This window comes from Chaetodon auriga, chromosome 5, assembly GCF_051107435.1.
Source record: "Chaetodon auriga isolate fChaAug3 chromosome 5, fChaAug3.hap1, whole genome shotgun sequence".
Taxonomy (NCBI): Eukaryota; Metazoa; Chordata; class Actinopteri; order Chaetodontiformes; family Chaetodontidae; genus Chaetodon; species Chaetodon auriga.
Genome location: NC_135078.1, coordinates 20073940 through 20086453, shown reverse-complemented (window position 1 = coordinate 20086453; position 12514 = coordinate 20073940). Strand labels below are relative to the sequence as shown.

Here is a 12514-nt window from a genome sequence, read left to right as displayed (position 1 = left end):
GGTCACAGTCCAAAAGAGACACAGAAATAGTCATAGAGGAGGAAACAGAGGAGAAGAGTCAGACCAGTGCAGTGAAGAAAGTTAGTTATATTTTGATATTTCATTTCACAGAGCACACAGGTTGAGTTGTTAGCAGAGGACAACGCTAGTCCCTCCTCTGTCCTCATGTTCCCTGGCTAATGCTAATATATGAAAAGGATGTGAAGAAGAGGGATGGGTGCAGAAAAACAAAGCCTGCCAGACTGACACGAAAAAAGGCAGGCAGACAGATAATCACACTTAATCATACACTCAGACAAGAGTTTTGTACATTCTGGTATGTCGTCCTTCCATCCATGCCTGTCTGCTGCAAATCAATACTTCACGGCAGATGGAAATGTTGGACATGTTGGTGCCAGCTATAAACTGTGAAATGAAGAGAACAGAGGAAGATGGATTCACATAAGAGGAGAAATGGAAAGAAAGAAGAGGGACGGACAGGCAGAATTGAAGGCGAGCACATACAAAGCAATGTGGTACAACAATGGAGGACGAAGCCCTCAGAAATGACCATTGAACGCTCCAGTGCCTCTTTGACACCAGGTCAACAAAAGCAGACCAGTATAAGCGTCACCTAAACATTGAATTGCGTTAGACTGTACCTGCGTTCCTGTTGCTGTGTTTTAGTTTTGTTGGTAGGAGACAGAGAGCAGCGCTGCCGTGCTTTTCCTCCAGGGGAGGACGTTTCCCACAGGACATTTTCTGATTGGGTAGCAGGTAGTGGTGTCTGTGCACGAGATACAAATAAAGCTCATTTGAACATGAGAGACAGAGGGTGAGAGAGTTCACTGTCTGTTTACCTGCAGTTACCTTTTGTGCTGTGCCCCTTTTGTAGCTCAACATCTAACATCTTTCAGGCTTCTTCTTCTTTTCTTTTTTTTTCCTCAGCGCTTAACAACATTTTACATGTATGTGCCAACAACCTGACAACTCGGCATTTTCTCTCCTTCACCTTTAGACAACCGCGCAGCTGCTCATGTAACGTGTCGTATGGAACATACCTGCAAAATACGAAGCATTAGGTGTATTCCGGTATTAATTACAGCTGCTCTTATCCATTCATCACAGCCAAAGCTCGAGCTAACCCAGCGGATAAACTGCAGAGATAAGCAGTGTCGTGGACATGCTGGTGCCTGCTTAAACTTAATGATAGCTGCCTTGTTGATCGCTCTGAAGCCAATTACGGTGCTGGGTAATTGGGGTTGATTGCTTTGAGGCCAATTATGTCTGCTTGCACACCCGGTGCCTTTATTTTTCTGTGGTGGCGCATGAGGTGCCATTATTTTGTGTGGTCAGATACAGTGTGGTCTTAAATGATAACATCAAGCCCCCGTTACATGGAGACATTTTACTTCCAATTTGGGTATTTTTTTATTGTGACCTTTCTTTTTTTTTTAACTCGAACTAATAGTTTTCTTGGGTTCTTTGTATGCTGACTTGTGTTGCAGTAACCCGTTGAAAGACCAATTATCGTACTGTGGTTTCAGCTATCACAGTAGTCGTATGAATGTGCTCATTATCTTGTGTGGTCATACAGTAGGTGTCATTACCATCCATTCTAGCCGAGCTGGACCAAAGACAGTGGGTTGCAGACTTGGGACTGGGTGGCTGAACAGTGACGCTCTATTCACAGTTTGCATTAAAATGAGTTGTAGCTGAACAGAGTATTTTTGAACTTCAAACTGTCTGAGTCTCTCTCGGTTTTGGGTCTACTGCCGTAGAATTGGGCCAGAACTAAGCTGGAAGGTTGAAGTCAGTGTGTGTTTATTTTAGAAAAACACCATTTTTTTTTTTTTTTTTTTCAAATAAACAAACAATCTCTTTGCCAAAGTCAGAGCTGTTTTTTGAAACCCCATGAAAGAACACACTTTTTCACTTTTCTTAAAGCGGCCTTCAGTATTTGCGCTTTCATGGGTGCTATGTAGTGGTGAATGGTTGGTTGTGTGACGGCACAACAGCTGCCGTTCGTTGGACTGAAGGACTTTGTCGATTTTTTTTTTTCTAGAGAATACAATGAAGCTTCTACAATTGCGAGGTTGAGGTTGAGTTAGTGTCATTTTAAGTCCCAAGAATTCAAAAGACTGCATCGCTTGTATTTTCCATCTTATCAGCCCTTTTGTGATCACATCGTGTGCACAAATCCGACTCGACATCTGTCTCAAAAACAGATTTTCAAGTCAAATTACTGCTTATTTCCATGCTTGGGTTGTTTGGCTCATTAGCAGTTTTCCTCGTGCCATGACAAAGAAATGCAGTAACTGCTTTTAATTACTTTGCGATATAAAATGCCACATTTGATAATGAGATGTCTCTGAGTAACACCCACAACATTTTTTTGCACACATGCTCACACAGCCTGATAATGAAACATGTGGTCTGACAGTAATTATAAGTAACTTATGTGGTCATACAGAGTACAGTAATTGCTTGCGGTTGCCCTCTAAGGCAGTGCATGGGCTTTATTTCAGGTGTCATTATCTTCAGTGGTCACACAATATACTTCTACCAAAAAAGCTTGTGGGGTCTAACTGTGTCAGTTATAAAGCAAACTGCCTCATTTGGGGTTTGACCGAAGAAACGGTAAAGCAAAGATGGCAGAGTTGTATTATTATTATTTTGATATATGTATGATATAATTGTTGATGCCAAAAATCCAGGAAGATTGGATATTTCATCTGCCGAGAAGATGAAAGGCTCCGAGGAAGAGTTCAGTGAATGGTTGGAGGATAAAACAACACCTGGTTAAGTTGGTTGTTCATGGGGAAAATGCTCTGAAGAGAGGAAGCATTCCTGAAAGCACTTTGAGGCAGCTTGAAAGCCTTTTGAGCATAGTTTGTGCCTTGATGTGCTCACAAAAACAGGATGATATATTGGCAACACATGCAGTTAGTGAGTGTTTTCAGGCCATTCAAAGAGGAAGAAACCGAAACCAGTTTGATATGCAGGAAGTTTGCATTTAGTCAGAAACTTTTCCACCCAACTTTTTTTTTTTCTTTTTTGTAGATGATATAGTGCTAGAAACCTAAAAGCTTAGACTAAGTAAATATACAAGTTTATAGGTGCCTGTTCAGTGGTTTGAAAGAGAAGCTGACTGAGATTGGTGGGGATAAAGCAAACATCAGAGAGAGATTTGTGCAGAGGTGGAAATAGAAGATGCTGGAGGGAGTGAGGAGCAAGAGAGATGAGAAAGAAAGACACAAATAGCACCGCTAAAGGACTCTTAAGGATGTTCCCCACAGGATTGAGGCTGATGTAATATTTAGAGGTACAAGGGGCAGTGGTGTCACCTCCACTAGCTTTTAGACCTCTCTGAATAGCAGTCAAACACCGCCAACTCCCCTGGTGCAAAATGGCTGCACACAAGTGACGTGACATCAAGCAAAAAGCATAGCTTCTAGACTATTTATGCAAATATGTGGCCTCTTAGCTGGCTCAGTGTTATGCAGCTCCACAGCAGCACCTCCACCTGTTCAGCCACCTCTGTCTGGACTGGCTGACTCTACATCACTGCAAAATAGCCAGTTTACCACAACAAAAGCTGTTTTTGATGGGGTTCTGTGTACCTTTCCATAGTTCCGATAGTTTCAATTAAAAGCTCCTCATGGCAGATTATGTAAATGCCTGCTAAATTTAGTCCATTATGTGCATGTATGAACCTGTATCCATTTAGCACAGCTGTATATTTTTCCAGTCAGTCGTGCTGACGCTCGGGCTTAGTGCCAGTGCCAGCAGCTCTGGCTGTTCATGACACAGAAAACCCATTTGAAATATAGCACTAGTGACATTATGGATTAAACATTTTTCTTTATAGCTTTAGCTTTTGCCATTTTTAACTTTGAGCGGCTGTGTCTGCAGAGGCACTAACAGCATGCTCAGCTCAGAGTTGTGTCAGGTGTCAGATCTGTTTCATTGTTAATGAGAGAAAGAAGCCAGCACTTTGTGGAGGTTGACTCCAGACTAACAGTCTCACAAAGATTCCCCCACCTCTCGTCTCATGAGAAAAAACATCTACTGTGAGATGTAAAGTAAGTTTTTCAGTTTCTGCTGTGAAAGTCACGGGATGAATCACAAACATGTCTTCAAACACAGACATTTGAATTAACTCGACTAACTTCCTCTAAATTGCTTCAAACTGTTAACTTTATTGCTGTTGAAACTCTGAAATCCAGGTGAAGCACTGCTCGCTGTGTGACTCCACTTCGGTTAAGTTCAGTTTGCGCTCCTGTGCAATGAGACTGTTTGAATTATTGATATGGCAGTTGAAATAGAGTAGGACAAATACTCGCACAAGCACACACACACTCACACACACTCACACGCACACACACACATATTCCAAGACAGATTACGTGAACTTTCAAGCCCCTGGCCCGTGGGACCTTTCAGCGCCTTCCTCTAATGTCTAGAAAGTTCAGTGTGTGTGTGTGTGTGTGTGTGTGTGTGTGTGTGTGTGTGTGTGTGTGTACACGTGTGTGCGCCTGTGCGTGTGTGCACGTGCGTCTGTCCGTCCTGAGCGTGACAACAGGCCCTTTCATAAAGGTCTTGGCCCTTCATCTACCTCGGAGCTTAGATTGCATGCTGGCTGCCCCTGTGAAGACCTACATCTCTGTGTCTTTTTCCCGTTTTTCACTTTTCTCTGCTGCCTCAGTCTCTCTTTTCTATTTCTCTCCCCCAAACTCTGTTCCCTTTGCTGTCAATGCAGTTCATTTCAAAAGACTTATTGGCCAGGGTTTGACTTAAATCTCTTTCTTTTCTTGACCTCTTCCTTTGTTGTTTTTTGTCTTTCCTAGTTACTATTCATCCTTATCTGTCTTTCATCGAAAACTGTCCGACCCAAACTCCTTACTTTTTTCCCCTTTTCAGCATCCTTTGCTGCCCTCTCACAGTTTCCTCACATTTTGATCTCTCTAACCTCCTCTCCCCTGCTGTCTTCTCTCTGTCTTCCTCTCCCTCAGTCGTGCACACACACTCACAGCCGTGCACACACTCTTCGCTCCGGTGATGTTTACATCTCATGTTAAATGGATGATCTGAGAGATGGTGTCCTGTCTTGTCTCTCGTGATGGCTGTAGGGAGGCAAGGAGGACAGGTTTGGAGATCACATCTTTATCTGATTTCAGCACTTATGATTCTGAATGCAGTTAGAAGTCGTCAGGAGGGACACTTGTTTCCAGCATTAGAGAGGACTTTGTCCCTTGTCTCACTGGCTGAGGTCCAGGACGAACTCCTATATGTATGTTCTTCTTCTCAGTCGCGCTGTTGTCACTATTCAACAAAGCATGAGGTGAATGTGATGCTAACTAGAACCTGCCCTAACGCTGGAAGATCTGCCAGCGCAGACTGCAGTTACTGATGTGATGTGTTGAAGTCGACGGCCATTTTTAGAATTTCCTTTTTGTAGACTTTTTGCACAAACAAGGTGAAAATCCGGAAAAGTAGGTTAGAGAAGTGATGTGACAGTGGTGCACAGCCATTGCTATTCAGAGTGACCCACATCATTGAGGAAAAAAAAAACAACTGCAAAGTCTCACATCATGTCATGACAGAATGGATTTAGATGAAAAATAATTTCTGGGAAAGTTGTCTGTTGAGTCACAACCTGACTGAGGTCACTGTTGCAGCTTTTTGAAAATGGGTCACAAAAATAAGTGACTTTGCAGAGCGACAGTCCGGTCGTAATGTAAGTGGGGTGGAGTCTGTGTAGCCGACATACAGGGATTATGTTCATATGGATAAAACAAGGCAAGCATCATCGGAGTAGAATATACTGATAAGACGTTCCGCTGGCTGTCATCACTGCTGCAGAGCAAAGAAACAGGAATATTGATGAAACAGCCCCCCAAGAACCCAACATTGACCGTAATGCAACTAGCGTGAATGCAGCCATTGAGAGGTTCATGACCCAGTTTACCAATGCTACATAACACAGCATGAATAGCCTACACCTGTCCCTGCATGGGCTGTTATACAAATCTGCACGGCTCAACAGAAAAGCAAACGCAGAACAGCAGCTTAAAGCTTAGAATGATCCCAATCACGATCCATTTTGAGCCTAATATCAGCCAATCTGATGTGTTTAAAGCGTATTATATTTAGTTTTGCGAGAACATGGCAGTGGTGAGAATTGCATGATTATTGCATGTTTGTTTGCAGAAAGCAGAATTCATCTAAAATAATGAAGATATGACCTAAAAACCAGGTTTGCATGTAGTCCCAATCAAAAGGCCATTAAAGAAAAACAAAAACTGAGGATACCGTAGACCAACAAGGTCTAATTGTGAATTAGCATATTAATCGACTCCTAAGCGCCTTCCTGTGCAGCACACATGCACCCAACCATATGCTGCATACTGCCTCTGTGCTTTTCTCTACTGACAAAATACACAATAGAAATGTAGCTTGAGAAAACCATGTACAGTCAGTGCATGTCTGTCATTCAGACACATGTAATGGACTTTGTGGAAAGTGTACTAACCTTGAATCATAAACTCCCTCAAGTACTCAAAGATGAGCGCGGATCGTGTAATTGATTGGATTAAAGTCATCACTTTGGACTCGGGTTGGCTCGTAGCACACGCAGTAATTCATGCTAGAACGCCTATAGAACCGGTGGAGTGGGGATGCGATGCCATAATGGCCCCACTTCATGCACTCGGGGAAAAGTTCAATAAACGTCACGGTGAGTCACCGCAACAACAAGACCACGGGGGAAGCTGATGTGACAATTGTTGGATGGAAATGCACTTTGCCAGTTAGATGCTCGAGTCGTGTACGTGATTTAATGTCTCCTGTTAATCTTGCTCTCTCTCTCCATCACTCAACCTCCCTTCAAGCCGCCATCTCTCTCTCTTCTCTCTACATCTGTCTTGTTGTTGACTTCTCTCTCTCTCTGCTATTTTTTCCCTCTGCTGCTCCGTCTCCTTGTCTGTCTCTTAGTCACCTTGAGATTCTGAGTGTCCATTAAGGCTTTCATGATTTTTTTTCGAAGCACAGCGCTTTCAAGACTTTTCTGGGTTTACATTATCCTCACCCATGGCTGGCTGCTCGCATCCCAACGTAAAAAACACCGAGTATAAACTCAAGGTGTAATTCTAATGGTTTGTCTGCGTCCTCTTCCTGTGACTGACTGTTCTTTTGACCATTTCTTGACCATAGATTTTTTTCCCCACATTGGCCTTCTGTCTCCTATAGCTCCAACAACTGATACTCTGATCTACATGTAGATCCTCCAGTGATGATTCTTTACCACTGAGCCTCGTGGCACATGTGTCATCAATCACACCTGAATAAGAGGTTTGTCTTGAGAGGAAGTTTTGTTTTTTGAGAGCCATGCATTGGCTGGATATGTCTGCTCATCCACACAAAATAGATCAGGAACAATGTTATGTCTAAAGTATTGAATCGTGTGTGTGTGTGTGTGTGTGTGTGTGTGTGTGTGTGTGTGTGTGTGGTCCCGTCAGCTTTTCAAAGCAGTGCCAGTAGATTGGTTTGTCACGTTGCTGACTGGGTGCTTCAGTTTTTATCCAGGGCAAAGCCTTTTTTCTCTGCCTCACACACATAAACACAGTGGGTTGGTCTGTCTTTGCAGGCTCAAACTGCTGTCCTGGTTTCAGAATAGCCATTTGTCAAAGTCACTCTCTTTATGTGTTGGAAAGTTATGTGGAGCTTTCTTTTTCTCTGTGTGTCTTTCTTTTCATATCCTTGTTTCCCGGCTCCTTTGTCTCGTATATACAGCCTCTGTGGGTTGACAATAATATATGTTGTTAAGCAGGAGCTCTGACATTGTTCGGGAGTTTTTATCTTTGCATTTAATGTAGGAAGATTATTCACATACACTGATAAGGGTGGGAAGCTTTTACTCATATTTTCATGTATTGACCAACATGATTAACATAAAAATACATTTTAATGAGTGTAGCAGTACATTTGAAACATGCTTGCTTGGGGGTGGATTTGTTCCTGTTTAATGTGGTTGAACCTCCTTTGGTTGCCCATTTGACCTTATCATAAAATGCTGCTATAATACTCAATAAAGTTTGTTATTAACTGGCCATGCATCATTAAAGGTGCATAAGACCTGAGCTCATTTCCTCTTAATCAGGAACATTTAAATGCCACACAGCCAAGCCAAGCATGTGTGTGCGTAGACAATCCTGTTTATTATTGAATTGTTGCATGTGTTGGAATGGACTCACCTGCGTGTGTGTGGATGGGTATGTTTGTCTGTATATGTGCAAATATGAATTCTAAATAAGTATTTTATTAGTATAATCTTAATGTAAGTTAATGTGAATCCATTAAACTGTTAACTCTATGAACCATCGCTGAGCAGCAAAGGATCTAGTGTGTGTGTGTGTGTGTGTGTGTGTGTGTTTGTGTGTGTATGATCTGTGTGTGTGTGTGTCTTTTGAATCCTGTTAAACAAGTGTGTGTGTACTGAGGAAGTTAAGAGAGACTGATACTGAAAACAAATCTGACTGATTTTTGCTCTCATTTAGACAAAAAGTGCAGAGACACAAGCAAAAAAAAAGACACAACATTACTTCTATAGCTAATCACGTTACTGTGTGAGACAATATTAATTCGGTTTTAATCATTGTTAGTGTTCCGACAGTAAGTACAGAGCAGAGATTTGCATGACGACTCATCAAGCAAATGAGTTTTAAATGAATTGAATGAAGCGATATAGTGTATAAACTAAATGCAGACAGAGACACAGAGATTACCATACTGTTGCACTAACAGCTCTTCAGCTATTACTTTGGAGTCAGCAGTGAGCATCGGAGATAGTTTGTGTGTATGTGTGTGTGTGTGTGTACGTGTGTACAGTAGAGCCATCAGCCAGCTGCTCCCCAATTATACAAATGGAGCTCTGAACAGGTGGAGGATGGAGGAGGATTTTACTCCTCCATCTATGTCTGTCACAAACATACGAACAAACTATACGTCCAGTTGATATACTGTATGTACACAGACAAAAACATGCACGCGCGCCACGTGATCAAAGCAGGATTTTGCGAATATGTGTGCATTGATGTGTACTTTTAAAGGTGATATTTGCGGCCTAGATACATATCATTTGATAATATTTGCAGCCCACAAGCAGATGTCACAAAAACTCTCCGTGTTGGATGTTGGTTTATTTTTGCAGTTGGATTTATTTAATTTTTTCGGGGTTTTTGAGTACACCTTGCTGTGCGTGCTCCCTTGTGTGCATCTGTGTAAGAATGTGTGTGTGCATTTTGGCAGAGCTCTATGGATGCGCACAAACAACCCTCTGTGTAAATAGCTCATTAGCGGTGGGGGGGCATATCCCTGTGTGGGTGTGTGGGTGTGTGGGTGTGTGTGTTGATTGATGGGGTCACAGCAGGGTGCCAGGCCTACTTACAACCCCTCCTCTCCCCTCCTCTCCCGTTCTTCCCTCCCATCGCTCTGTTCCATCCTCGTTTAATCTGGCAGCGGAGGCGAAGGAGAGCGGGAGCGAGAGTCACCAAGGGACACTGCTCATCTTCAAACATCACACTCATGCCTCTTTTTCCCCTCTCTCGTCACCTTGTCTCTTTACTTTGCCCTCACTTGTCTCTCCTCCCTGCTCACTCCTTGCCTCCTCCCTGCAGTTTTGTCTCCGTTTTAACTTCTCCCGCCTCCCTCGTCTCCCTCGCGCCGAGAGACCGAGCGTGCAGCCTCGGTGATGCAAGACACCTTGTCATTTTTGTTTGGAATTCATCAACTCAGTGTTTTTTTGTTTTGAAATCAAAGATCCTATTGGGAATGTCACCAAGACAAACCCAGCCTCATATATGGGTCTCTATTTGACACACTTATGTTTTTTTTCCCCTTATGTCTGCACGTCTAGTCTGATGTCTGATACCCCTCAACCCCTTCCACTCCCTGATCCTCATTTGGTTTGGGTTTCAGATCGTCTTTCACCTGAACTTGTCAACCCTCTCGTTGTGTATCTGAATGTAAGGGAAATGAGTGTGTCGAGACAAAGAGGGAAAGACTGTGGAGCAGCAGAAAGACAGAGAGAAATGTTACAATAAATGATAACTCAATAAACATTGTTTGCATACCTTCAACGGTGATTGTAAAGGAAAGCAATTTGTAATAAACAAAGCAACGTCTGCTGTTTTGTTTGAGTGTTCGGATGGCGCTATTTCATACTTGTGTGTTGCAGCATCTCTTTTTCCACTTTTCTCTACCGCACACAGACGGCCAGCAGTTTTCACAGAGTGGCCATTCGTACTTATTCATATCTGTACAATGTGTTTGAATAAGCTGTGTGCAGGAAAAGTAATTTTACTCTTGAGCTGTTTTCTTTGCCTGGAAGATTGGAAAAATAATTTCCCACTTCATGTATAGGCTTGAATCCATACCTCCAACAAAGTAAAAAAAATAAATAAATAAATAAATAAAAAAAATATATATATATATATGCAAAGAAAAATCTAAAATAGAGGGGTGCAGTGAGAGCTTTCTTGGCCGTAGTGATGTCACAGCAGACAGTTTGCATTTGTCTAAAACAAATAAAAGAAACACATTTACGAATTCAGTGTGTCTCACTGGACCGCTTTGCTGCTCCATTAACTAATTGAGTGTTCATGATCATTTCTGAAGGCTTAACAAAAGACAGTCAATCAGCAGATTAGTGTGTGTATTATTTAAATGTGTGTGTGTGTGGTTTGAGCGGACTGTCATTGTATCAGTGTGTGTTTTTGGACTTTTTCATTGCATGTTTGTGTGTGTTTGCTTCAGATGAAAATGAATAGGGGGTTGTGGAGGCTATTGTGTGGAGTGAATGACTACTTAAAGACCACCACCAGAGCTCGCACACACACACACACACACACACACACACACACATACACACACACACTCACACACTGACACAGACACACAAACGCGCTCTCTGAAAAACCACTAAAACACTTGACCTTTCACCTCACGTCCTCTGGAGCCAAGGCATTTTATTGGCTTTCCATCTTTTTGCCCCGACCAGTCCAAACAAACAGGCTCTTTGTTTATGAACTCTGGCTTTGTTACTGTGTCAATCTAGTGCTGGCCGCTATGGCTGCAAGTGTGTGTGTGTGTGTCGCGCTGGCATGCATGTGACTTTGTGTGTGTTTATGTTGGTTTCCTGACAAAGAGAAAGTGGTTTTTGATTGTCTTCCTGCCCTAATGTTAAACAAAGGCTTAACCAAAGCCAGCAGTAGCGAGACCGAGCGGGGCTGACTTACAGAGAGAGACACTGTGACTGTCAGGAGGGAGACAGGTGGAGTGTGAAGCCAACAGACAGAGAGGAAGGCAGGGAAGCAGGGGAGTAAACACAGAAAGAATGTGTGTTTGGAGAGGAGATTTACAATCAGATAGCCTTAGTTAAACAAAAGAAAAGAGAGTAAAATAAGTAGACAGAAATGTGTTTCTGAGAGAGAGGGAGGCACAAATGAGAGTCGTGGGAGGAATGGACAGGAACAATAATGACATATGGACTGGGAAAAATTGGCAATAATCAAACTTTATGTTGTTGCTATGGGAACAATGGCAAAGGATGGGCGAAAATGCACAGTAGACTTGGATAATTATGTCGTGTGTGTGCGCGTGTGTCTACCTACGTGTATGTAAGAATAGCTCTTGTCTGAACAAATTTCATTTGGAATATGGTGCATATATCTGCTCTGTTGCCAGGTGTATCAGTGCTCATGTGTAGGTATTTATGTGCGTGTGGGGAAGGTATGTAATGTAAGTGCGAATGCATTATTTGGCATGTTTATGTGTGTGTGAGGGCGTATGTAAGTTTGCGTGTGAGCCACGAAGAGCAGAACTCCAATAACACCCTCCTACCTCCGACTCATCTAACTTCTCCTCAGGTGATTATCCTGTGAAACTAATAAAAGTGGAAAAGGTAATTTGATGAATGAGAGAAAATGAGAAAGAGGGTCTCTCTTATCTGGAGGATGAAAGGAAAAGGGGGGTGCTGAAGTCTATATTTAGCGTATTATTGTTAAGAGAACAATATGCAGGCAGATTGTAGATCAAGGTTGCCTGTTCACACTGGGACTTCATTCTAAATCGGGGAGGAATTTTTAATTAAACAAGCGAGTGTGGAAAGACAGCATGTCAGGGAAATAATTTCATAGATATTGCTGGAAAAAATTCAGCATCAAAACAACTGTTTCGATGCTGTGCCAGCTCAAATATGCTTTGTATGGAATTGTTTTTTTTCCAGTCAAAGTATATCTCTGTGCCTTCCTTTGAATGTACTTTAAACAATTTCAAAATGAAAAGAAAAATAATCATGTAATTTCTTTAGATAAATCTGACTTCACAGGGATTAACACCGATGAGGAAAGCTGCACTTAATACATGAAAATGGACCGTGGGCAGGCTCCTAAAATGTATAATATGTAATACAAGTTTGGTCTGGCTACGTTATAATCACAGTTGGATCCTCAAACACTGAACTTATTGTATAAAA

The 12514-nt window shown here is 42.2% G+C and overlaps 1 protein-coding gene across 2 annotated transcripts in view; it reads left to right on the top strand.

The window, feature by feature from the left end:
* LOC143321150 (netrin receptor UNC5C-like) overlaps positions 1–12514 on the top strand; it is a 184182-nt gene that overhangs the window by 44134 nt on the left and 127534 nt on the right. The window lies entirely within an intron of this gene.